Below are 26,640 nucleotides of genomic sequence, written 5' to 3'. Positions count from 1 at the left end.
GCACGCTCAGGGCTGGGGTGGCACGGCGGGGACGGGGCGCTGAGCGCTGCAGGAACCTCCCCAGGAGCACGCTGGCGGGGATGGGAAAGTTTCCCGTCAGGGCTATGCAGGTGGGCAGCACAGTTAATTGGGGGGGTGTGCGCCGCCTGTGATTTCTGCGCTCCCCAGGCCTCCCCGCTTGACTTCAGCTCGTTCGGGCTGTGCTTTGATTGCAGAGCGTCTTGGGCAGTGCAGGGAGGTTGGAAACACGCACGCAGTAGCGATAAGGATGGTTAGCTTTGCAGAGCCCAGAGGCTGCCTTTGCACAGGCTCTGGCTCTGAAAATGTTTTGATGCAGTTTCCTAAAATCTAGGGTATGGACTTGTAAAATGGCCTGTGCTTCTGTGTATGAGCTGGGGTTAGACCTGTTGTCTAGAAGTGTTTTGAGATGTCCCACATAGGTACTTACATAGGCATCACACACACCTTTCTTCTCTGCGTGTCAACCTCTGAATCCTGTCAAGTATGGCTTTTTTTCTTTCTGACAGTGTGCCCTACCTCCATGGCACCATAGGGAGGTTAGTTTATTATCTGCTTGATATATTCTTACTCCTCCAGGTGACCTCTGCAAATTGATTGCAGTTCCAGATTTTCATTCCGTGCACACCTTTGTGGTTATTACCAACACAAGACATGTTTCATGCAAACGCCTCTGGTTTGGATGTTACAAGCAAGACGCCTAATCAGAACGTTTTGCGGCTGGGGAAGCATGTAGAAGGATACTTCTCTCTGCCTGATCTCCTTCCCTAGCTTTCCCAACTTTCTGCCCCAGCTTTGCCTATTAAGCCATTTGAGATGAGGGTGTCTTTCTGTTACTTTGTTAGTGGTGGGATGGTGGCTGGATTTGCCATCCTGGGGGAAAGGATTGTAAAGGGATTAAATTCCGGAGAGTTATGCTGGCGTGGTTTTCCTTGTTTATTGAAGGTGTGATTTTCCAAAGGGAAAAGTGCCAGCTGAAAGTGAAGAAAGCACAACCACAGGGAAGGTGAAGAAAGCAAAACCAAGGGTAGAAGTTATTTCTTAGGTTGTGAATCTTGTGTAAGTTCGTCTGAACAGTTAAATGCAGAGCTCTTGCTCAGAAAAAAAAGCCTGAACAACATGAACCAAGTAAGAGCTCAGTGTTCCACTTGTTGGTAGCCCAAACCAGCTTTCTCCTGAACAACTCCTGCACAACAAGCACTAAACGTGTATGTACTGTCATCATGCCACCTAAGAGAATAGATGCCCCCTAAAAAACGTACACTGATGTGTTTCCCAACATATTTAATGTTAATTCCATGGTCACAAATAAATGGCCTGAATGAGACCATTTGGGTAAACATTCATTTCAGTTGCCTTTCTGTGACAGTGATATGAACTCAGTCACAGCCATGTGTTCTGTCCTGGAGAAAATAGGGAGAAGTAAAATAAAGGTGCTCTATTGACTCTCAGTGTGACAACCATATTTGAAACTGGTGCAAATCTCCTCAAGTCTGAAAGCATTTTGTTTCACTTTCTTGCATTTTTGTACTGAGAGTATTTAATTTTGCCTTATTTAAGTAAAATTTTAGAGACAAGTCTTTAGAGAAGGGAAAATTGTAGAAATGAGATTTTAAACAGAAGAAAAGATAACTTAAAATTTTTTTCTTCTGGCAAGATTGAGTGTCTATTACAAGACACGAATTTTCTTTCATAAGTTGTTAAGAACTGGAGGCAAGGAAGAATATAATTATGCAGAGAGCTTCTTAATAGCTTTTGTATTCTGTTAACACATTTCTGATACGAATGCTGAGTCATTGAAAAGGAAAATTGCAGAATTATTTGCATATCTTCTAGAAGTTATCTTCTTGTTAAAATCAGGTAGCTGATTAACAAACATGGAAGATAATAGTGAACCTAGCACATAGGCTGCAGGGAACAATGCATAGTTAGAAGTTAACATCCGTACAGAGAAGGTCTTTCTGCTTTATGCTTAGTGGAGTAAAACTCTGTGCTTGGAAGGTAGAATTTATTTGAACTTCAGTCAAACTCTTCTGGTGCTGCCAAGATTGACACAGATTGTAACCACCTCCAGTGGAGTCATGTGAGAATGGAATAGAGGGGGGAAATCTCCTCCCTCAGCCTGCTGGCCATTTCTCTTTTGATGCAGCCCAGGATATGGTTGGCTTTCTGGGCTGTAAGTGCACAACGACGTGTCCAGCTTTTCAATCAGCAGCACCCCAAGTCCTTCTCCAGAGGGCTGCACTTTATATCCATTCTGTCTATCTGATGTTCATTTTTAAGTAGCTGAGTCTGTTTGTGAAAATCTGAAGTTTCCCCATACTCTTGGCATTTCTTGGAAATAAAATGTGTTGAAGACTTGTGACCTTTGACATCTTCATCTTTGGGGATTTTCAGGACTCAACTAGACAAGATTTTAATTTTGTTGATCTACTTTTGCCAGTAGTCCTGTTTCATGTGTGAGGGGAGTAGAGACCCAAAGGTCCCTTTTAGCCACCCTTCCCAGGGTTTAGGTGGCAGGGCAGGTTGGAAATGAGACAGCAAATCTCAGCATAAAATTAGTTCACAATCTCAAAAAAAAAACAAAACAAAAAAGCTATCTATCACCTCACTTGCTTAAAACATACAGGAAGAAATCCAGGTGATGCCTTAAGTTTTAGCTTTCATATTTTTCAGATTCTGCGCTGCCTAGGTGTGTAGCTCTGAGCTTCATATTAAGTGTTAGTGAGCTCTCTTCACAGTGTAGGTAGACAAAACCTACACTGGAAATTCCTTTTCCAGCTTGATACCAAGGACAATCATTACAGCTTTCAGCCCCAAAAGCATAAGCAACAGTAGACTGAAGAGAGGAAACAAGGAGGATGTGACTTCATAATCAGAAGGTGTAACTGGACAATTAACCCAAATACGCAGATGGACCAAAACTTATAAAAGTGTGAGACCTCATGACCGGTCATCCATTTTTTGTGACCATTTTAGGTCCATAGTGGGTGTGGCCCTGGCCAGGCTCTTGTACTGCCCAAGGTGTGTCCTTTAAGGCCTTTTAATAAATACCTACTTTATTCTAATTTATTCTACTCTGTCTAACCTCTCTTCTAGGTCAGCCGTCTCCAGGCATCACAGGTAGTCCCAGGAAGATTGGGACTAAGGAACTGGATTGCCTGCTACCTCTAGGATTCAGCAGTGCGGCAGGAAATATCCTCTTTGCCACAGGTTGTGGTGGATGCTAACAGTTTAGACTTGGAAGAAAAAAAGAGTTGCAAGGTAAGAAACCATAGGTGGCCTTAAGAGCATGAAAACTCCCACTTCAACAGGTTCCTTCAGGCTGCTGAAGTCAGGAAGGTGATAACACGGGAAGTCTGGGTATGCATTTGCTCCAGTTTTCTCTTGGCCATTGTTGATGGCCTCTTGGAGAGTGGAGGCTGGTGAGAGGGATGCTGTGATAACACATAAGCTGCAGTTAATGTCCTCTTGCAGCCCCCAGTCATTTGGGGGAGGATGTTAAATCCACTGTAGCAGCAGGACAGTGCACTGATGGGTCTGCACTGCTGCAAGTGGTCTAGAAGGGCACAAGTGCTTGGGCACAATGCTTGGGCACATCCCAGATGTACTTGTGCCGTGTATTTGTGGGTCTCTTGCCAGAAGAACAGGAGTTTGTCTTTCCACCTGAGTAATTGCAGGGGTAAGACCAAGCAACATAGCACAGGACAATCAAAAATGCTTCTGAGCTGCTTTTTGGCACGCCAGTCTGGGGTGGCACTGCTGAAAGCCTCTTTCATAAGCTACTGGGGGTCTCCTGCCTCCTGTGAGACTGGAATGCCCTGGAAATGGTTTGGCATGCACTTACTGGCTGATTCTGCTGACTTGAACCTGGACAGCAGCAGGGCAGAGATGGACAGAGGGGGAAGAGCTGATTTTTATAACGTTTTAGTCTCCCTGACTAAGATTCCTGCAGGGAAGAAGTCAGCAGCACTGAGCAGACCAATAGACTTTTGGTGTAAGTCTGGGTTTGTTGTGTGTAGGGAATTGGTTCCAGTAGACCAGCTGCCTCCCTGACCATGTCCTGAGTGTGAGCTGTGGCATCACCTCTAATTTTGGTAGATTCCTCCAGGCTGTTTCCATAGAGGCTGGGTTCGAAGGCTCATAGAAAGATGTGGAGGAAGCTCCTCATCTCATATACTCCCTCACCATCCTGTCAGTGGCATTCCCACCTCCACACCACTAAGAGATTGCTCTGGGGGTCCTATCTGTCACACACAGCCCATGAATCATTCCATTCAGTTGTGCTCCTACGTTTGCAATCCCACGTAGTCCCAAACACAGGATCCAGGCCTCAGGGATTCAATTATTTACACTCCACTCAGTCTTTCCATCCTTGATCCCTCTGTGCCCATTCATTTTGCTCCATCTTGTGCTGTTCTCCGCTGTATCAGTCACAGATGGGCAATTTATCCTCTCCTGTTTCCCACATGAATCCCATCTATCACCTGCCTGTCTTTGAAATTAATTTACTGGCTGGCCAGCTGCCCACTTTGTGTCTGTGGCTGCTTCCCATCCATGTGTGATATGGGGGGTGCTCACTGAAGGGGGGTGGCTGCAGGTGCTGCAGTGTTCTGTGCCCTGAGGAGCATTGCTGCTCTGTGGGCTTTGGGACAGGACTGCTGCATGTACTGTGGGACAGTGGGGAAAGGGCTGCCAGCAGGCAGCCACTCGTTCTTGGATCTGCTCATGCTGTCAGTCACTGTCACAGCACAAAGCAGCAGCCTCCTGCCTGGCAGAGAGAAGTGTGTGTACTGCTGCAATGCTCAGGCTTGAACAAGGGCTTTAGGAGTCCCTGGAGCCTCCAGAAAGCTCCTGAAGGGTGTCCTTATGGGCAGAAATCAACATAGTTTTCTTTTTTCTCTCTCCTACAGAAGTTCTTTCCTGCTGTTGTTTTCAGCTCAGTTAAGTACATTTGTCTACTTGATCTGTCATGGACAGGTTTACAGATGCTGTCTGTGTGCTAGTTCAAATGACTCATGGCAGAGCTGGGCCACCATTCTGCTGAAGGGGACACACACTTAGTCTTAGTGATTTGCCCAGGATCATAACCCCTTTGGAGGAAGGTGGCTGATCCCAGTGGCATTTCTTATGTAAAAAATTTTCTTAAAGAGCAGGAACTTTCAAGGCAGGCTGTAAAAGCTTCTTCTAACTGCTTAAGCTGTTAAAGGAGACAAGGTTAAAGGAACCACTCAGAAGGCAGCTCACCTTTTTCTGGGTGCTAAGGCTAAACCCAAACCCCATAGATGACCTGCAGCTATAGAGGAACAGCCTGGCTGGAGGGTCAGCAGAAACTTTTTTCAGCTGTGAAAGGGCAGAGGGTGTCCCTGGGAGCAAAGCTGCTACTGCATCAGTACAGTGCTTGAAAGTGAATTGATACAGCAATACTTGTCTTACTTCCATGTGAGAAGACACTTCAGAAAGTCAAAGGCATCTTCTTTAAGGCCCACCTATTTATCATAGAGTGGTTTCAGCCAGGGCAGATCTGCTTTCAGAGACAGCCTCATGCCCTCTTCACCCTCCAGGAAAAAGCTCTGTGAACTGTGTGATCACATAAGAAATGTGGTCCCCGTCTCTATTCCAGCAGAGCTTCTGTCCAACTTCTAGTGCCCTTGGGCTGGGTTTGTAGGATGAAGATGTTTTACCTGGTCCATGCTGGGGGAAAAGGATAGACAGGAGCTATGAACAGGGCAGAGGGAGGGCAGGTGAAAGGGGGGAGGGGGAGTGTGTTCAACATCTCCATTTTCCCAGTGCTCTGTTTATGCAGCACCTTGCCCTGAGCATGTTTCATGGCACTGTGTGCTCTCTCTGACCCTATAAAGAGAGGTATTCTTAACTTGAAGAACCTACTCAATGTACTTTATGGTCTCCAGGAGTGAGGATGAGCTACAGATAAGGATTTCACAGTTAGCTGGTTTATCTCAGTCAGGTTTTGCTGGCTGTCCACTTGATGGATTGCCTGGTAAAATGGAGGACAAAATTATTCACCAGGGAAGATTATGATGGCTTGGAAATGGAGATGAGTTTGCTGCAAAGATATCAGGCACCATCCCTGTGAAGGCTCAGTGCTGCTGAAGGCTGTCCCTTCTCTGTGAGAGCCAGTGACAGAGGCACGTCTTTGCCATGTCTGGCTGTGTCTCACTGTCTGAACCACTGCCAGCCACCACTTTGGGGTCTGTATTTTCATCAGAGACCTGCCATCAGTCAAGAGAGGAGAACAGCAAAAATGAGAAGGGGGTGACAAAGTGTGGGACTTGTTGGAGGCACCATTTCTGTGTGGTTCTGCTGGACAGAAGACCTCCAAAAGTCAGGAATCCCCAGAACACTGCCTGAGCTTGAGGATGGTGGAGGCAGGTAAATCTCAGCTTTTGTTTCCCTGTCATCCTTCTATGGCCTGACTTGGCCTGTACTCCTCCAACACAAAGCTGTGATTTCTCCTGCACCTCTTGCTCCTACATTTGTGTTTTGGTTCTGTTACTGCAGAGCAGAACCACAGTTACCTGAACTACTCTGTAGTTCAACTCGAGAGGCCAAGGCTGCCCAGCCATTTTTGGAAGTGTCATGCTTTTGCCTTAGTTCTGTGCCACAAGCAATATGAGTTTAGGAACTGCAAAATCTTGCTAGATTTTTGTCTGTCAGGGCTCTCAGGCTCTGCTGAACCCAGACTTTTATGATCTGTGGGGCACAGTTAAACTGATTCTGCTCAATTCAAATTTTCCGTAGTGAGAACAGCCAGATCTCATCCGTGTCTTAGGAATTCCTATTTTAGAAGATTCAGGTGCTTTCTTCACAAGAGATTTTAGTGACTTAGAGTGGATGGAAGGGTGCAAGAGGAACCTGACCAAAGTAATTGATCCAGCTGAGACATCAGGATTTGGCCATGGCTACTTAGTGAGGCAAGGGCTGGTTGGAGGTGTGAGGATAGTTTTCCCCTCTCATGCTCTGGCTCAAGGAGTCTACAGGCTTGTCCTTGTGCCATGTGGTGGCAGCCTTGCACACGGTAAGTGCTCTGTCTTGCCTGCTTGCATGACTGGTTTTGTTTGCAGCATTTTTTTAGGGTGAAGAGCTCAATGGTCCATTTATGCTGTCAGCTGGATAATATGGTACTGTAATGTAGTGGTCTCATCCTCACAGCATCAGCAGTGCAGAACTGCTTCTTTTCCTTGCTGTGCTGGAAACACCTATAATTCAGTGTAAAACTGCCTGTTCCATCAGGCTCAGTGCTTCAGCATCCATTGTCAGCGCTGCAGGAGTGATAGGGCTGTGCAGGAATGAGGGCATGAGCATGTCTCGGGCATGTGAGATCTCACCCAGCCATTCAGATCCCTGCCTGGCAACCCCAGAGCTTTCCAGGAGCTGTGACAAAGGACTGGTAGCAGGTAGAAATGGCCATCTCCTAGACTCTCTTCCTCTTTCCCCTGCTAATTAACATAGGATTTTTCTGTCTGTACCGTGTCTCACTCTGAGCCCCATTTGGGAGGGCTGGGATCTGTTCTGCTCACAAGTGTGCCTGTGCTGGTGCTCGAGGGGAGGAGGGGGACAGGTGGCATTTATCTTGATTGAGCTGCAGGGTTGTGTTTGGCAGGGCTTTCCAGCAGCAATGGCTGAGCAGGTTGTGGGCATACTCAGGAGTGAGTCACCAAGTAATAATGACAGTAGGAAGCAGAGAAGAGAAATGCTTCAGGAGTTGTTCAGCTTTTCCTGCTGGGAGCTAAACACAGGGGCAAGGTTTACTTGGAGTGGCAGAAAACATCTAAACTGAAAGGTCAGATGAGGCAACCTGGGGACATGGCTCAGCTGTGGTCTCTGTCTCAAATCCTCTGGTGTCCCTGTCACCAGATGATGTGGAGACTTCCTGGCAGATGCATATGATGTTTACAGGAGAACTTCCTACCTGTCAGCTTCTCTAGCCACCACGAATCTCATCAGACTGATGTGGCAGTCCTAAGGGACATTTGCTTCAGTGTAAGCTGGCTGGACTAGAAATGATCCAAACCCCTCGTATTTGAACAGCACGCACTGCTGTAATAAAAGCACCTGCATGGAGATGACAGCTTGCTGAAACTGGTTTACACCTCTCTGAGCTCCAGCAGAGAGAAGGTGTGCCATTTGCAACATTGGTTTTTTTACCAATAATTTTGGCTTTCACTGCCATTTCTGATCAGAGATGAATATATGGGATAGAGATGAATGTATGGGATAGTAATTAGGTAGGAAAAATTTCCTAGGCTGCGTTCTGAGGAATACAAGACTACTGCTGTGTTTTTCCCTCTGTAATATATGCTGGCTAGGCTGTGGAATGAGGGAGCTCTGCTCCCTCCACACTTGCTGTGGTTCTGATGTATGTGCTACACTGAGCCCCGGTACCCTGTGGGCACATTGCCATTACTGTGGGATCCTGTTAATCCAAATTTTCCTTCATTTAGAGACCCTTTTGCTTGCAGCTGCTGACCCCATGATAGTGACCACAATAGAAAAATCTACTGGTGAGTTTCCTTTATGGTTTATCACACAGAGGGGACCCTTTGCAGCAGATCTAATTTTGCTTTGGGCTTCAAGTGGAGGGCTTGGAGCTATGAGATGAGTTTGTTGTAGGAACCAAGTGTAGTGTAGTAACTAATGACAGGATAACATCAGTGGGGAGCTTGGGAATGGACTGCAATTGCTAATGGCAGAGTTTTCAAGTGCGAAGGACAAAGAAGCTGTGGCCTCCTAGTCATGTATTTGCTATTACTTTAGCATGGAGCATTTCCTGCTGGTAAGCGGCAACTGAGCAAGCTCCTCACCCTGTGGTGTTGGTCCAGGATGGTATGCTTCCTGTTTTAACTGTGATTCCCATTAGTTCCTTGCACATTACCGGGTTTATCTACCAGACTCTGGAAGCAATCTGGGGATTAATGTTGAGGTTGGCCCTGAGAACTGTGGTTACAGAGCCTGTAGGAGAGGCAGGGAGCAACCTGGCATGTGGAGCAGCCCACCTGGGTGCATCCAGCATGTGGGAAGCCTTCTTTCTGTGAGCAGGTGTATGGAGAGGTGAAGCCAAGGTTAGATTACAGCATTCCTCACCTATAATGCTCTGACCTCTAAAAAAACCATTTTACTTTGGGCCAGGCCTGCCATGTTGGTGTATGGACATTCTCTCAGAGCCCCGTACTAGAGAAGTTTTGGGAATGGTGGTGTTAGCAGAACATGGTTCAGGGATACCTTTAAAAGTGGCTTTGGAAAGGGGCCATGGATATATCCTAACAACACAACTCTGACTTTTTTTGGTTGCTCCCAGTCCTGAGTCTGAGCAGATGGTGACCAGAGGCTTCAAAGCCATGTGGAACAAGGTAAGAAGGGCTGGAGAGAAGTCCCCCATTCCGCTATACTTCCAGAAGAGTTTGGGAAAGAAAGGCCTCTTGTCTGTGCCTCTCAGAGTAATCTTTGTGGGAGATTCCAGTCACTGCCATCAGAGCAGAGAGGACAGGCTGAGCTTGCAAACCCCCTGTGGGCATCCCTCAAAACCTATCACAACCAGGAGCCAAAGAAGTTGCCTTGGAAACTGTGACGAAGCTGAATTTGCAGGGAGCTCCTGCCAGGCTAACTGGAATTGCAACGTAAATACCGGTCCCACTGCTGGCATCATGCAGAGCTCAACAGTCCCAGGGATGCTCATCCCAAGCTATGTCCTAGGCAGCTTTTCAGTTTCAGGTCTGCACACCTTAGGGAACTTGAAAGAGAGGCAAAGTTCATATCAAAGTACTTTGTCCCCAGAGTAAGAGTGAGGTCAGTCAGCTGTGCCTGTTCCTTGGTTGTGTTATCCTCTGAGAAAGATGAATGAGCCAAGGAAGTACATTTGCAGCAGTGAAGGAAAGGAATTCTGCGTGGAGTGGGAAAGGACATGGACTGGAAGACCAAGCAGCTGATAAATTGCCTAAGGGACAAGGAGAAGTTACTCGAACTTTTTTTATTTTTTTTTTTTTACACTCGCCATGGTCTAATTAAGAAATCTATGTAATGTTGGAAACCTTTGAATGTTTAATGGAAAAGCAGCTAATTAATTAACATTACAAATCATAACCATTAAGGAATTAATCTTTCATGAACTTAATTAGAAATGGTGAGTGAATGGGTATATGGGAGGATGACTTGGAATATGAATTATGGTTGTTTCTTTTCTAATCACTGCTAGTTAATGAAGACACACAGCAATATTACTGAGCAAACAATGCAGAAGGGAACAAGGCTGTGTAATGATCCCAGCTAGAACTGATAATTGATTCATTTGTGGGGAAGGCTCACAAATTGGAAATTCTGTTTGGCACAATCATTCTGTTGCTAGAGATGACTATTTGCTTACGGCAATACATGGCTAAATTATCATTGCATAATTTTGCCTGGAAGGCAAAACTCCTGACTGGCTGAGCCTTTGTGTCCAGTTGCCAGGGCTGGTTGTGGTGACTGCCCAGGGACCTCAGGAGTTCTCCCATCACAAGGTAATATGATATAGAAAGAGAAGTGCAGTTTCTGAAGGAAATAAAACAGCCACAGTGCTTTGTGAGGGCTGTACAGAAAGAGATTGGAAGGTCTGAGAGGACTGCAGTGGTCTGGATCATGAGACTTCCCTATGTGGCATTTCCCTAAGGGTCAGTGCTGCTCAGTCTGCAGTCAAAAACTCCGAGTAATGGTTCCCAAGGTGTTCAGATCCACCTGGGAATTTCAAACTATTAAAATGTGTCTCTCATTCTGTGCCTATATTGGGGATCAGCTTCCCCTTGTCTGACTCCCTTCTGCTAAACAGAGACCTCCCTACCAGGTGGTACCTCCTATACCCTCCTATACCAGAGTGGTGTTACTGTGTTGGAGCGGTCCCAGTGGTGCCAGGCAGAGCCCTAAGTGAGCAAAAAGACTTTCAAATGAGGTTTGGAGAGTTTTGTGCCTTAGTTAATCAGCCCTGCTTCCTGTTCAGTGCTCATTTGGGGATCATTCTGCTAATAATTGTTCTTCAGCTTGGCAGTCAGACAGAGAGAGGCTATGGACTCATTTTGGATGGGGAAAGAGACAGTTCTTATAGAGATTTACCTAGACAGCACATGGCAGTGGAATTAAACTAATAGCAAAAGCAGGCAACATTGGCCCTCTATTTTTATCTCTGCTATGGGCATCTGACATAAGGTTCCTGCAGGCACTAGACAACAACAAAAAGTTGGAACAAAAGCTAATAAACACCCTCCTTTCTTAAAATACAACTTAAACTACATGATTTAGCTCTTCTGGCAATGCTTGGTAGATTTTCATTAAAGAAACTCTTTAGGAACCTTGTTCTTTCCTGTATTTTTATTTTTTTTTAAATGTATTTAGGGTGGTTGTTCTGGACACAGAAAATAACCTATATCACAGGCTGACATGGTCAAAGAATGAAGGGTGTTTTTGAATGCCACTCTTCACTGTACATTCCTTTCTGGAGCTGGGTTGCATGTTTGCACAGACATATGTGCACTCTCCTCTTCCTGCAGACTAGGAAGTATTTTTCAGGTGGAAGTGGAAGGGAGCACAGGATGTTTTCAGGGTTTTGGTGTTCCAGGCTCCCTTTGCAGGTCCCCAGTCTTTGGAATTCAGGGACATGGTTTGTTGTACTTGTGCAGTGCAGTAAGATATCTGGAAAGAGGCAGTGGAACCTTTGGGTGGCAAGGGTAGAAGTGGAAAGAAGGCAAGCTGGTCATGGAACCTGCATAGCAGAATTCAAAAGGGGTGGGCTCTTACATATTTGGAATTAGAGACCTTGCAGACTGAGCATTTTGGTTTGTTCTGATAATGAGCCCATCTGTAAAATTCAGACTTAGTTCTGGCCTGTGTGCTGGGGCTGTTTCCCCACAGAACTCACACCTTTCCCAGAGCAGCCTGTGGAGATCATGTCCTTGGCACTACTCTGTGTGTGATGGCTGGGAACCAGCCACTGCCAGCACAACTAACAGGCAGGCAGGGGTCCTGTGTGGAATGAGGCAGCACTAATTTTTTCGTGCTGGGCTCACTGGCCCTACAGTGAGGGAAGGCTTTGCACTTTTGCCGAGAAGGCTGCAATAGACTTCGATTCATTCAGATAAATACTGAAATAAATGAATGAGAGTGAGTTCTATTAACATGGGGCTTAGGGTGCTACAATTGCTTTGTGAATTTGGGTTTTAGATATTAGGCAGAATTGGATGTTCATGTGACTTGAAGGGATAGACCAGCCCCAGCTACTCTTTATGGATTTTACTAAAAGATAAAAATGAACAAGTGTATGCTTATCAAGCACATTATTAAGCTAATTTACTGCAGTTTCATGAAAGTAATTAAAGAAGAACAAGACAAGGATGAAAATAAGGTCACAATTAAGACTGAATCGATAAATCACTGTATTCAGCAATTTAATACAGCAAGTAATTTAACTGAATTATGAGTTTGGCATAAGAAAGAATTACTTTTTGTGTAAATCCTGTTCAGGGGCAGGTAAAGGAGACTCAACTCTATTTGAACCAAAGCATACAATTCATTTGCTCTCGTGGATTAATGTGTTGACTCTGCTTGTGAGGAATTGAGAGCTTGATCCCTTGTGGGCAGAAGCCTGTAGGATCAGGGCACCAGATCTGCTCTTAGCCCCCTAGCCCCTCACCTGGGTGTGTTGCTCAGTGCAGACTGCTCTCTGCCCAAAAAAACTTCCCAAAAGGAAGGAACCATCATGACTGTCCAGAGCACTTCCATCCATGACAGTTCCATTCAACACACTGTCCTTGAATATCTCTGTGCTTATGTAGTTTTATTTTGGCCCTTATTTCCCTCTCCCATGTCTATGCAAATACAAAAGGGCCTGTTCACACCTCCCTACACAGGCAATGACAAAATCCATTTGAGCAGCAGTTTTAAGCAGTGGTCTTTTTTGATCACTTACATATACTGACAAACTGGGAGATGCACATACTCACGAGGAAGAAATTTGACCTGCTAGAGTCCTTTTTTTGCAAAGGAAAGGTGCAGGTATATTGAGGGATTCTCTGGTGACTTCAGGTGTTGTTGCAGAAACCAAGAGATCATTTTGAGATACAAATTTTTTTCTGAAAACTTAGGAAATTTTGCTTGCTTCACAGTAAGAAGTAGGATTTTAAAAACTCTTGTGTATTCTATGATGAAATTAAGTGTATTGAATGCAGATAGATTTATATTCCTTTAAAGAATCAACAGCATATTCCAAAATTGCCAAAATGACAGAGAAAAAAAGGCAGAGTAATGCAAACAATTCCACCATAAATAGAACAGCCACTAAAAAAAGCCCAAACAAACCTTTCTGTGTGGAATATCCTTCGAATTCCAGAAGTTTAGGAATAGAAAACACCCTAAAGTGAAGTGAACACATCTTCCAGGGCTGATATATAGTCTCTTAGTATCTTCTTCACTGTGTTGCTACTGGACTGTTTTGAAATATTAACTCTCGAAGTAAGGAACATTTCTTGTGAGATTTTAACTGTTTTAAAAATAGGTTCAATACCTATTTTTAAATACCTTAAGAGATTTGTCTCATGGCATTAACCTTCTATCAGCAGTCCCAGTCCAGGACAAGTCTGGGATGACTTCCCTCTTGGCATTTCAGGATTTACTGCCACTCTTTCTTCTATTATTGCATTAATTAAACATAATGTGGGAAGGATAATATGTTAACAGTAATAAAGCCCTGATGAACTGGTCAATTCCTCTAGCAGTCAAGTATTAACTTTAAGTGTTTCTCTTCATTAAGAGATCTTCAAGAATTGCAGCACTGTAGATTATTTTTCCAGAATACTTGAGATTATGCCTTTATGGCAAATTTCACACCAAAATGGGTGAAAATTATATGAACCAGCAACTTTTAATGGTTATACCCTACTCCTGGTGACTGCCTACAGCTCTGGCTTCATCTTTCCCAGACTGACCCTGCAGTGGAAGATTCTCATTGACCTGTATGCTGGCAATAGAACTGAGAGTACAGGAGTGTGTGTGTGGTGCTGACAGCTGAGAAGCAGAGGCAGAATGTAAAAACAAACCAAGTTTGAACAGTAGATAATGTTGTCAGAATAAACTGGAAACCCAAGTTTTTTTTCTCAGTCAGCACTGTTCAGCAATAAGGCCTGTTTGCAGCTGATCCACCTTAAAATGTGATTCCTCACTGGGGGGCTGGGTATGTCTTCTCCCATTTGATTCTTGTGGCTCCTACCCCCAGAGCATCATTCACGTGGTGTTGCTCACCCACATATTACTACAGTTCCCCTAACAGGCAAGCAGCTACATACTGTTCAGGGCAACTTTTGCCATCCCAGACATCCCTTGCCATCTTGTGGGTGAGGAGCTCTTTCCTTTTACCCTCCACAGTGTCCTCCTGGGCATGAAGGAGGTGAATGTGGGCACTGGGTTTCTGACAGCACATGGGCGCAGCAAGGCCTTTTGAGGGTCATTCTGCTACAGCAGGAAAGACACAAACATGTGAGTGAAACAAACCACAAGGAAATAATGAGTTTTAACCCCACATGTCCCCTTTTGTCAGTGTAGTAAGGTTACCAAAGCTAAAGCTTCAAATCAGTGCCAGTGTGTGATTTTTAATGGAACCCTGACCTCTCTCAGATAAAAGGAATTTAAAATCAATTGATTTTCAAGGCAGGATCTGGTGAGAGACAAAGAATGGCTTTGGGGTTTTTTTGGACCCACTGTACTGAAAAAACTAATTTTGAAGTGTGATCATCAGCTTTGTTAAATTGCCAGGTTGTCCAAGGTAGCTGATATTGATGCCCCTGCTTCTGACAATATTACTCACAAGAGGTCAGCAGTGGTGATTTATTGACTTGCAGCAACTCAGAGGTTTAATCTGGCTAAATTCCTAACTCAAATACACCTTCAGAGAGGTGGAATCAACTGTGAGAATGTGAAACTATCTAAAATAATTTGTTGTTAATTGTCTCTTAACCTTCGAGTATCTCAAACTTCTTTCTAACTCAATGGGATTGAAATGGAAAAAAAAAAAAAGGAAAACAAAAGGAAAGATTAGGGCTCTAGAATCTGATGCTTTAATGAAAATTACACTCCTGGGTGAAATTGTGACTGTGAAGGACAAGTGGACTGTAATGTAATGTAACTGGTATTGCACTGGGTGTATTCTGACCCGAGCACCAGCTCCTTTGATTTCAGCAGTTACTGAAGATTGTTCTACTTAAAAATGAGACCAGAGATACAGAGAAGCTTTAATGTTTGTCACTTACGTATCTTACTCGTATGAGACAGATCTCCGAAATAACATGGCCCAGAAGAAGAAATACCCAAATGTTTGTTCCCATTTATTCTTCCTCTGGAGGCAAATGTATTAATAAGGCAGAAATGTTCACAGTGACTGAACAACAGGTAAGTGCCATGTTACTGCGTCAGAAGGGAAGACTTGCTCCATAAACCTTGCTCTAGGTTTAAGGAGAACAAAAATAGCTGCAAATCAGTGCATCGGTCAAACTCATTTTAGTTAGGAAATGCCTGTGAATTTTTCAGGAGGCTCACACAAGGCTCAGTTGGTCTTGAAGCCTCAGTTCCTGGAACCCTGTGATTATGCCAGGTTCGCTCCTTGTGTTAATTGAAAAAAGGTGAGTTTGGTTTTAAAATTGCAAAGAGAAGTCTGAACACGGAGAGGTGTAAGAAATCTTCTTTCAGGATGTTAATGAACATGTTCTGAATAATGGGTTGCTTGATGGGAAATCCTTAGCAAAACTAAGTGTTAAAGAGCATAAAATCAGTAACATTGTAGAAAATTGCCAAATATGGGTGCATTTTAAATTTTGTGATTCTTGTAGTGCTAAGAACTGACGTGATTTTTTGACAACTCTTCTTTCCCTGCTGGCCACTCATCTACTGTAGGCCAGGTCACAGTTTGCTCTGTTTTGTGCTCTGCCAACTCCTTTGGCTTTGTACCCAGCTGTCATCCCCAGGGCTTCTCCAGCCAGGACCACCTGTGCTCTGAGGGCTCACAGCTTCTGCATGGAGTGAAATCTGGTTCCCTCTTCTTACCTCTGCCCTGGGCACAGCTGTCCCTTGCTTGCAGCCACGCCAGGAGTCCTCTGCCTGCTGGCATGGTCTCAGCTCAGCAGCTCTCAGCAGCAAGTACCACCCATGGCCAAGCCCTGCCCTGTGGGAATCACTGCCAGAGTCAGAGAGATGGGGGAGAGTGCACCAACAAAGATTGCTGTGAGGAAACAAAGCTCGTGCTTGACGTGCAGGCAAGGTGCTGGGCCTGAGCTGATCTCTGTGTGTGTGCTGACAGATGGTCTGACTTGAAATACTCTCTCCAAATTCCATTAAGCCCTGGGAAGGCAGCGGGCAGCTAGCAGCCGTGAGGAAGTAAGTGGTTTCTTATTAACCAGCCCCCATGCTTCCCAACCCCTGCTAACAGCAGCTGCTGGAGTGTCTTTTCTGGATGTCAGTTATCTCTGTCCATCTGGCAGGTACTTTCAAGCCTGCCGAGATGAGTATAAATAGAAGGGCTTTTAGGGAAGAAATGGCAGACCTCCACTGCAGACCCTGTGTGTGCTGGGTTTTGAGGGGTCCTGGTGGCTTTTGCTTCAAAGCAGTGCTTTACCTTGGATGTTTTAGTATTGGCATGGATGAGAGAGTTTTGTTTAAAAAGAAAACAATTACTTTTCTTCAAGAGAAATTTTTCAGGCTGTTGTCTTGCCTCATTTTCAAATGTTGTAAAGAATGATCCTTGAAGCTAGATGAAAGGTTCCTTCTGATTTTATTTTTTTTTAAACAGAGAACTAAAGACTGAGACAGCGGTTCCAGATTAGGATCAGGACTGAGATTTTTTTCATTTAGAGCCCCAAAATAAAATTTAGAGGAAACTGAATTTATGTTTTGTGGGATTTGAGCAATATTGCAACCAGACTCTTGTATAAGCACCAGCAGTGTGCAGTGTTAACAGGAGAGAGGCACTGTGGTACAGACACTGTTAACGCTCTTCTCTGCCCACACCTTTCAGGACATCATCTAGAAGAGCACCTTGTTTTCAGGTGTAGATTTGGTCTTGAACAGACCATGCTCAGATTTGGCAGTAGTGGTCCAGTGAGGCTGAGTATTGGCAGGTAAGTTAAATGTCAGTGGGTTGAGAAGGATGCTGGCTAGATATCTTGGGTTACAAGTGTGGATGTAGGCACTTCATTTCCACCTAAGCATTGCAATGCCTGCCTGCATCCATTGCTCAGTGTAACTGTCTGTTGTTGTTATGATTGCCTTGTTCAGATCCATACTTTGTTCAGTGTCTCCAATACTGTGCTCTGTCCCTGAACTAGTGGTCTGAGTTCCTCCTAAAGGCTGTGGAGAGATGAGCACTTTCTCTGGTTCTAACATGGTCTGCTAAAGTCAGGTGAGATAACTCCCCTCTCGTATCCAGTCCCTAACTCAGAGGAGAGACATGAGTTACAGATGTTACAGCAATGGAAGTTCAGGTTCTTATGGTGGAAAGACAACATGAACCACCTTGTGAGCACTGATGTTTCTAGGTGGCTTTTAAAATGGATATTCTCTATAACAATACAAACTGGGAACTCACTGATTTCCATGGCTGATAAAGCACAGGGAAACAGCTGAGTTTTGCCTTTTGGGCAAAAAGCTATGTTGGCTTTTCCTGGTTCCAGTAGGCAAATACTGATGGGAAAAGTTGGGAAAACCGTGAGAAAAAGCAGGAAGGAATTGGAAGATGAATCTTAACAAGATGAAGACAGATCCCACTTGAATGAGTGGCAAAAACTAACCCTTTTTCCTCTGACTGAGTTGACTGTCCAGGCAGTCAGCACTGAGTCCCCTTCGTTGGAGAGCATGCTGCCCCAACCACTTTGTGTCAGCCAGCAGATAATTGCTGTGTACTCATAAAGGGTGTATTTCTTTACTGTGTATGGTTGTTCTTATTGTGGTGACAGTTCCAGGGTGCACAGCTAATCCTGAGGGCTGAGGTTGAGGTGAATGGGATGCATATCCTTGTGATTTCTCTCAGTAGCCATGAAAATATTTGACAGAATAATTTGTGTTTTCTGAAAGTGGACAAAGTGGGCTTGTTGACAGCAAGTGCTAAAATAGGTATGCCCTGCAGCACAAGTTTGTACACTTCCTCATCTCTCAATCAAATATGACTGTAAGATGTCCTCTCTTTATGATCAGTGCAAATCATATCCATGTCCCACAAAGCTTGAGGATCTTTTTGGAGCAGACAACACCACAGGGTAGTGGTGAGATGTGTTTCAGCACTTGCCGCAACATGAAGCATCTTCTCGTCTCATGAGATCAGGTGAATTAGCTGACCTCACGCTCGCCTTTATTAGCATCTTTTGCTTTAAGTACCTCACCTGTGGCATTTTATTTACCTTCCCTCTGTATGGAATATTCCTTGTCTCTTTAGAGTCCCTGGTACATATGCCTGTCAAAACCCCACTGTGTTTATCAGGAGCTCTTTTTTCACTTGGGATAGCCATGCAGCTGTTACGCTGCTGTCTGCTGGGTGAAAAGAGAAATCCTCCAGCCAGAGAAGGCAAATCACCAGCTTATTTGCTTATTTTCAGTATCATCTTCTGGAGGCTGAAGGCATAGCAGGGGGAGTAGCTGTGCAGGCTGCCTGCTCTGCAGACTGCTTGTGAATGCTGCCTGTGTCGGCGGCACGAGGCCAGGCGGGTTGCCCTTTGGCAGTGTGGGACTGGAAGATGGATTGGATGGCATGTGGTCTCCATGCTCGAGTGCCCGGGGAGCTGGCTCGGAGCAGCACTGGAGCACGCTCCCAGGCACGCGCTGGCCTTCCATTGATTCAGCAGGCTGCTTGCTCCCGTCTGTCAGAGCTCGTAGGCTGCTCTGGGCTGCCTGCGCAGCCCCTGCCAGGACAGCATGAATGAAACTCTGGTAATTACTACAGCATGACTTCACTAGAACCATATTGCTAGGGTTCATCACCAGCTCATTAATTAAATAGTTGCCATGGTGACGGTTGCCTTGGTAGCATGAAATCCTTTCTCCTGCTTTCCCCCTCCTCCTCTCCGCTTCACAGGGTTTCTCATTCATATCCTTGTGTTTTACATGAATGAAACCAGAGGGAATCACGGGGCTAGGCAGAGAGGCACTTGAGGAAAGATAATGCCTGTTTTCCACCACGCCTGTCACCTTGTAGGCATGAACGATCGCTCAGCACTGTGCCCATGTTTTGTTTTTCTTGTGTACGTAAAATCTGCCTCATTGCCATCTTGCTTTTTCATTTGTTGCTTTTAGGTCAAATCCTGATTATCCTGAGCACCTGTGTTATTCTGGGGTCCTAGGACCGGCTCCTCTCATTTTCAGTGCTGCAAGGAAAGGACTGGGCACTTCATTTGTGTCCAACTGCAAAGTCTTGGCAGTCTTCCAGAGCTGAGCTTTTGCCCATGTGGGTTTTCTGTGCTTGATTAAATCACAATATTTCCTCTGGCTCTGAAGCCAGAAAGGACCATTAACTCTTCAACACTGGCCACCTGCATAGTTCAGATCAGGGACTCCCTTCCGATGGCTTCTGCTTTGTGCCTGAAAGCTTCTGGTGGAGCTTTGATTTCCTTGTCAGAAGACATCTCATCTTTCTATAAATAATATGTTACTAGTGATGGGAAACACTTGTGCTGTGGTAGTCTTCCCAGGTGTTTAAGCACCCCTCATTCTTAAGAATCTTCTTCCCCAGCATGCTTGGTGAGTCTTGTTTGGCATTACTTCTCTCTTTCATGGTCTTTGATTGCCTGTGGGCTCTTTCTTATAGCATCTAGCAGCTCTCTTCTTCACCCAGAGTTTGGATACTTCCAAGTACCCATGGACCCAGATGGATGGTTGATGATTTTCCCCGAGCTCACCATTCTGTCCACATCTCACTGTGGATACTTAGAAAAGAAAATAATCCTCTGTGGATAGCAAGACATGTCTGTATTCATTTTGTAAGAATGTTTTTCTAGTTCAAGGTATTCAAAGTAATAACATGGATGTGTTTCAACATCCAAAAGAAATGTTTTCATGGCACAAAATTGAGAGCCTGTGGTTTGTAGAACTTTGTGAGGAAGTACAGCCTGTTGGAACAGTGTCAGAGGAGCATACAGGGTCCCAGACCCTGAAGTGACCTTGTCCATGTAGGTGTTGGGAGTGCTCACTGGTGGGTGCTGTCCTTTGAGCCACATCATTGGGAACAACACAGTTGGTATGGGCCAAAATCACACCTGTAGTGTAAGAATGGGTAGCTTGTTTAGGTGATGGGGACTCTGGAATTCATCTTTCTCCCTGACTCTGTTTTATATAAAAGTCAAGACGCGGCATTAGAACTGGGGGTAAAATTTAGCCCATGGGATAGATTATCCCTCGTTTCTTTACTACCAGACTTCACCCAACTTTGTCTGAAGCATTTGGCAGTGGCAGTGCTCTGAAGGAGGTCTCTCAAGCAGATGGAGCTAGGGGCTGTGCAAAATTGAAAATCCATATGTTTTTGACTTGGCCCTACCCAGAAATGTGAAAAATTGCCAGGGCTGTGCATCGACTGTGTTTTTTCCAGCCAAAATATGTTCTCACTGGCTCCATGTCCTTTCAGAAATGCATAAAACTTCCCTGAAAGTGCCATAACAACTGGGACGCCAGGCAAAGGACAGAACCTGCCTGTCTGGTAGCTCACAGCTGTTACACGTGGCTGTGTTGGCTTTGACATAAGGCTCATTGAGCACAGATACGAGGACAAGCAGAGTCAGACCATATCTCCATTGTGTTTGGCTACCAAAGTGCTTTCAGCCCAGTGAAAGAAGGACCCCAGTGTGAGTGACTAAGAAATGCTTAGCTCTTTCTGGGGAAATGTCCTGTACTAGAGTGGGGAAAACTGACATGGTTCTGGCCTGCCCCTTTGTGGGTTGTTACTCGGTTTCTCACTGTGGTTTTCCTTCCCCTTCAGTTTTCTGCACTAATTTTGTAATAACAGCTAGCGCTGGATTTCATAACACAGACATACAACATGCAATTAGAAATTGCTTTGTGTGAAATAGAGTAGCTGTGAGTCATATCCAGACAAGTGAATTATCTGTGATTATTCAGCCAAGAAGGGAGACAGTGGTAAGCAGAGGAATGTGCACACCAAGGGCTACACATTATTATTAGCATTTCCATACTATTAGGAGGAAGCATGAGGAGGAAAGCAATACCATATACTATGGCAGGGCTCATTGGGATGTCTGTGTGTAAACATCCACGTGATCAAGTCCTCATGAGGAGGAACAGGTGATTTTCTCCTGATCCTAAGATTTGTGCACCCGAAGGATGGGCCAGTGACATTGCTAGGGGTCTTTGTTTCTAAAAAAAACCCAAAAAAATGGGGTAGGGAAAGATATATACATATCTTTTAGAATTCTAAATTTATGTGAAGCCAGTCTTGTATATGACTTAACCTGATGGGGAACTAAGATTTCTTCAAAGGGAGATGGAAAAAAATAGATTTCCAGCACAGCCCTGTTTGGTGTATCTGTTGGATCTGCTTATTTTTGTCCTCTGGGAATGAAAGGTCATATTATGAAGGGGCCTTGGCTGTGCAGAAACAGCTGGGAAACCTTTTGGGGTGAGGAGTTGCTGGCTTTGTGTGAAGCAAGGTGGCTTTTGCGGTGGTTTCCCAGCATGTTCGTTATTTATTGCTTAGGAGCTGGGACTGCAGTCAGGGGGGTGGGCAGGGAGGCAGTTTGCATTTCCTGAGTGTCAGTGGATCAGCCAGTGAGAGAGACAGCGGCAGCAGCGGAGAATGCGGGCAGGGAGTGTGCTGGCTGCCGGCTCCGCACAGTTGCACGCTGGTCGTGGGAAGGGTGATTCCTTTTGAAGGTGTACATTGAAACTGGAGGTCTTTCTGCGAGGCAAGAGGTACTGGGAAGGGACTCACAGCACTTGCTAGAGAGCATCTTCACAGTCCTTGCTGAGTTGCTTCGACTGCCCAATGAAGTTTGTTTTCCATCCATGGCAGAGAATCAGTTGACCCTTCCCCAGCCAGTCACAAATGCCTCCATCTGTAAAATGACAGTGAGAAATGCTTAATCTTCCAAGATGAATCTAACAGATGCTTCTCCCAGGAAATGAACTAAAGGTTGCAGCTTTGCTTGAGCGATTGTGAGTCAGGTATGAGTCATTTCTCCCTTGAAGGGCATCTGGATGTGCTTTGCTGATAAACACACAAAGAGCACAAAGCCTGGGGTGAAAGGTTATCCCAGGAAGGAGAAACTAGAAAAAAAAACAAAAGCCACAAAAAACCCTGAGATATACCAGTGTACCCAGAACCTTCCTCTGCAGCCCACAGGATGCATTAGCTGTGGGTTTTAACGACATTGCATGCTAACTTGGAAAAAGCTGAGAGGAGCCTTCTGCTATAATGGAATTTGGATACTAGTATTATATCTATTGTTTCTGTGGCTTCTGATTGCTGCAGGTGCATTGAGCCCAGAGAAGTGGGAATTGTGGAAAAAATACACCTTCAGCTGTTTTTCCACACCAAATCAAGGTGGCCTGAGTACAGATTAGAGTCAGAGAGTGATACTGCAGAGTATCTGACACCTCTGTAACTGAACTGTATGAAAAAAATAGTCATTTGCAGGAAATAATGTGGTAATGGCTTTCCAAAGCAATCATAAATTAATAAAGTTGGTGCAGAAATTGATGGCCAAAATTATCTGGCCTTGTGCTATGCAGATCAGAATAGGAGATCACAGTATTTCTGCTGTGGCACTGGACTATAAAGAACTGAGTGTAAAACTTGTTTCCAGGAGCAAGCCACTACTGGTTTTAGATGGTCCTGTTAGCTCAATGGTAATCCCTGCTCCCATAGAACATTAGAGGCAGGAAAGCTGGCTGCAACAGCAGCTAATTAGCATTAATTGTGCTTCATCTGATGGAGCTAATCCTAGCCAAGTGCAGCCAGACACCAATTTCCATACATTGCCGTTCTGACCATTTTACTATCAAGCTGTTCCTTAGTGACGTACATTTATTTATGGCACAGGGCCTACAAAAAGCAGCTGAGCATCCTGCTTTAGGAAGCCACTGGAGCGTGGTCTGTAGGAAGAGATCCTGTCTTTTACCAGGCTGACAGATACATCAGGAAGGGGCCAGACAGGCTTGCCAGCACAAAAGTCCCTTCCCAGGTCAGGCATGGAAGATGCTTCTTCCAAGCAGAAGCAGGTCAGGGAGTTCTCACTACTCACTACTGTGAGTTCAACTTAATTATGCTAATCAATCAAGCAGTTAGAGGGATAAATGCTGACTTGTGGAGACAAAGAAGTAGCTAGCCCTTTTGGGCTAGCAATCAGTTGAGTTTGGGCAGGGAGTAGAGGTGGTGGGGAAGATTGATATAAAAATCTCTGATTGTGTCTATGGCTTTAGATGTTGTAGAGGTTATGATTTTTAGATTTTAGGCTTATTCAGACCTCACACTTTGCCATGAGGCAGAACAGGTATATAGATGGAAATGCAGCTTCTTCTGGTTGCTGCCTGCTTCAAGCTGGTGCTGGCAGATGCATGCAGTATCAGTGTTCCTTGTTTATTTGTGTTACAGGAGGTCCCTGCCCTCTCCCCACGCTGACTGAGAAAGCTCTAGCTCATCCCTGGGATCACTTCACATTTGTCATCATGACAGCCGGGGAATTTGATCACATTTGGATCATCTCATAGCCAAACTGTCATGCATATCCCTGACCTGAGCGAGCGCATTATCTTCTGCACCAGCTACTCATGAGCTGACTTTCACCTGTGGATTTGTGCCTGGTACAGCCACGGGTCCAAAGTCATCAGGAGAATGACAGGCCAAAATGTGACCAAGATTGAGAGGTTTGCTCTTGTAGCCCTGTGCTGTGGCGCAGATGAGAAAAGCCAACCTTTCGAGGGGCATAAATCTGCATAGTCAGGATGAAGGAATAGCACACAGGAGAGTCTGTTTTGGCTCAAGCATCTCTTCCAAAAGTGTTCTTAACTTGAAGAGCTGAAGCATTTACCGTGTCCCTTGAAAGTCATTCTATCTACGTCAGTTACCTTGACTGGAAAAACACAAGTGAAGAAAGAGCACACCCTTCTTAAAGAAATAGGTATCACTCAATAAAGGACACATTTTTTATCCTTCCTCAGGTCTGAAATAGAAGCAGCAGAGTGGAAGGTTAAACCCAAGCTACTCAGTATTGCATTAGGTGTGTACTAGAGAGGTCACCTCTGCAAGAAAAGATGTCTGATACCTGTGAAATAGGGGAGGGAAAAGAGGAGCAGAAGGGAATGTCTCTGAAGGGAGAGAGATATCCATGTGTCCTGATGAAGAGGGTTGTAATGGCTGCAGCTTTCCTTGCCTGGAAGTAAAAAGCACCTTCAGGCCAGGACTGCAGGGATAACATGTTAGCCTGCTCTGTTTTCTCCTCCAGACCTTGCTGTCACATACAGGCTTTGACAAAACAGAAGCAAGGCAGGCTGGAAAACTTCCTCAGAAATAGAAAAGTCAAGAAGCATTCTACTCAGAAAAAGGCTTCCCAAGGCTGGTGACGTACTTTGAGATAGTGAGTGATCGACCTCAACAGCAGAAGGGAAAAAAACAACAAAACTATCTGTTCCTCCCTCTGGCAGGCTCCAGTGCCTTGGGAGACGGCTCTGCTGACTCATTCAGAAAGCAGTTTTCAAAACACGACTCCTTCTCTTCTATCTAGACAGCTCTTTTCCCTGGGAACAGCAGCCCACCTGCCCCAGTCAGCACAGGCAGGATGGGAAACCTGCCCTCCTCCAGCTCTTGACGGGCCTCTGGCTCAGTGCCTTGGCACAGGCACCCTCCACTCCTTGGTTCGGACCTAATTCTCAAAAGCCCAATTGCATAAAAAGCTGTGGTCTGATGTTTGGAAGTTGCTCCAATGTGCATCTCCTGTGCTCTACAGTAGCAAGCCATGTAAAACAGTAAATAGACATAAAAAATAGTAAATAAACAGACATAAAAAATACAAAAGAGATTGCTGGTTCCATTTCTTTTCCTGTTAAACAATTGGTTTCTTCTACATGAAGACGAGAGCCTGGTGCAAGGTAAATCTAACTGCTGGCTTTAAACATATAAATTCTGTCCCAGGACAGCCCTAAGGTACCTGGCAAGACATGCCAGGGAAAAGGTGGCTCTGTGCTTGTCCCACTGCAGGCTCTGTATACGCAGATGTACTCGTGCTGCTGTGGGAGGCAGGGTGCTGACAGCATGGCATGTTGGATGACCCTTTTTGTGTGAACGAATCAGGAATCCTTTATCTAGTTCCTAGCCAGAGGACATCACTATGTCTATTTTATAGGTGCTAAGAAGTTTTTTTTTTTGCTTGTGGGCAGATCAGGGAAAGCTACTGGGTCAGTCAGAGTATCAAGATGGCTGCGTAGGAGGACAGCCCAAACAGGGCCACTAGGGCCACATTTCCTCAGAGATCTCTCTTTGGTACCAAAACTCTTTCCACAGGCACCTTTTATATGCTGGCACCATTTCAGCCTTCCCCCAAGCTGTGGTTGTGGTGTCTGTGTGGGGAGAAAGTAGAATTTTATTCACATAGCTTTTGGCAGGGCTCACTCAGCCCTGGAGAAGAGATCTGTGCTGGAGAAAGGAGCAAACTCCTCAAGATTTTCCCTACAAATTGCCATGACTTTGACTCAGCTGGAAGCAAGCTAGCATCAGTAGCATCAATCTCTGAGCAACCTCACAGAGGTGAAACTGATAGGAAATAGGAGAGCTTCCTGTGGGAGCTGCTTGGTGGCAGCTTGAGTGAAAGGGAGGATACACAGGACTTGCCTCATCTGAGCGGCACAAGCAGGCTCTTGGACCTCGCTTCTCAGCATCAGTGGATTAAATCCCTAGTCCGCTTCCCAGGAAGTCAATTATCCTTCCCCACTTTGCGGGGGGCAGGCAGCACATGCAGTTTCTGTAGACAAACAAGGAGCTGGTGAGCAAAGAGGACCTGGGGACTGGGCATCTGTTTCACAGGAGATTGGATCAGATCTGAGGGCTGTGACTAGCTCATCTGCCTTCCTGGCTGGTGGCAGCTGACAGCTGTGGAAGACAGAGGGAGAGAGGGAGGCTTGATGTGAAAGGAAAGGGAGCTGGAATTGCAAAAACACACTGATGATGGTTTTGCTAGTAGAATTCCAATTCCAAATCTACATGTGATGAATTAAAACCTGAAATGGTGTTTAGCAAACGCTGCTTGCCAGGCCAAATTAGCAGCCTCATTTGTTGCCAGTGGCAGCTCTTTAAAACTCTTAAAGATGGGCTCCTTTTAAAATGTGGCATAAATAGGATGTTTTCTCAACAGTAGCATTTCCTCGCTTGAGCATCGCAGTAATTTTTGTCCCCTTTGGTCTCCCACAGCTGTATACCAAAAGAAAACGCCAGCACAAAACCCAGCCAAGATCCTTGGAAATGTAAATAGACCGGAACCACTGGTGTCCTCTTAACACAGCATCAATCACTGCTGGGTGCTGGAAGTGGCAACACGTTCGTTGCAGTCCAGGCAGCCATCGCGGGCAGCAGACGGAGAAGGTTTAATACCTTGTAGCACTGCTTTGGAG

General features: G+C 45.2%; 1 long non-coding RNA gene across 1 annotated transcript; it reads left to right on the top strand.

The window, feature by feature from the left end:
- The first annotated feature begins 19 nt into the window (after positions 1–19).
- On the top strand, positions 20–24,862 carry LOC148184163 (uncharacterized). Its single transcript, XR_015772794.1, has 3 exons — positions 20–110; positions 3,118–3,282; positions 23,633–24,862. It is a non-coding gene; the product is annotated as an uncharacterized LOC148184163 (long non-coding RNA).
- The last annotated feature ends 1,778 nt before the right edge of the window (positions 24,863–26,640 follow it).

The sequence above is a fragment of the Pseudopodoces humilis genome, chromosome 6 (assembly GCF_049639895.1).
Source record: "Pseudopodoces humilis isolate 2021_Gansu_Grassland_sample_001 chromosome 6, ASM4963989v1, whole genome shotgun sequence".
NCBI classification, from domain to species: Eukaryota; Metazoa; Chordata; class Aves; order Passeriformes; family Paridae; genus Pseudopodoces; species Pseudopodoces humilis.
The sequence above is the reverse complement of the archived record's forward strand: the minus strand, read 5'-3'. Positions and strand labels throughout refer to the sequence as shown.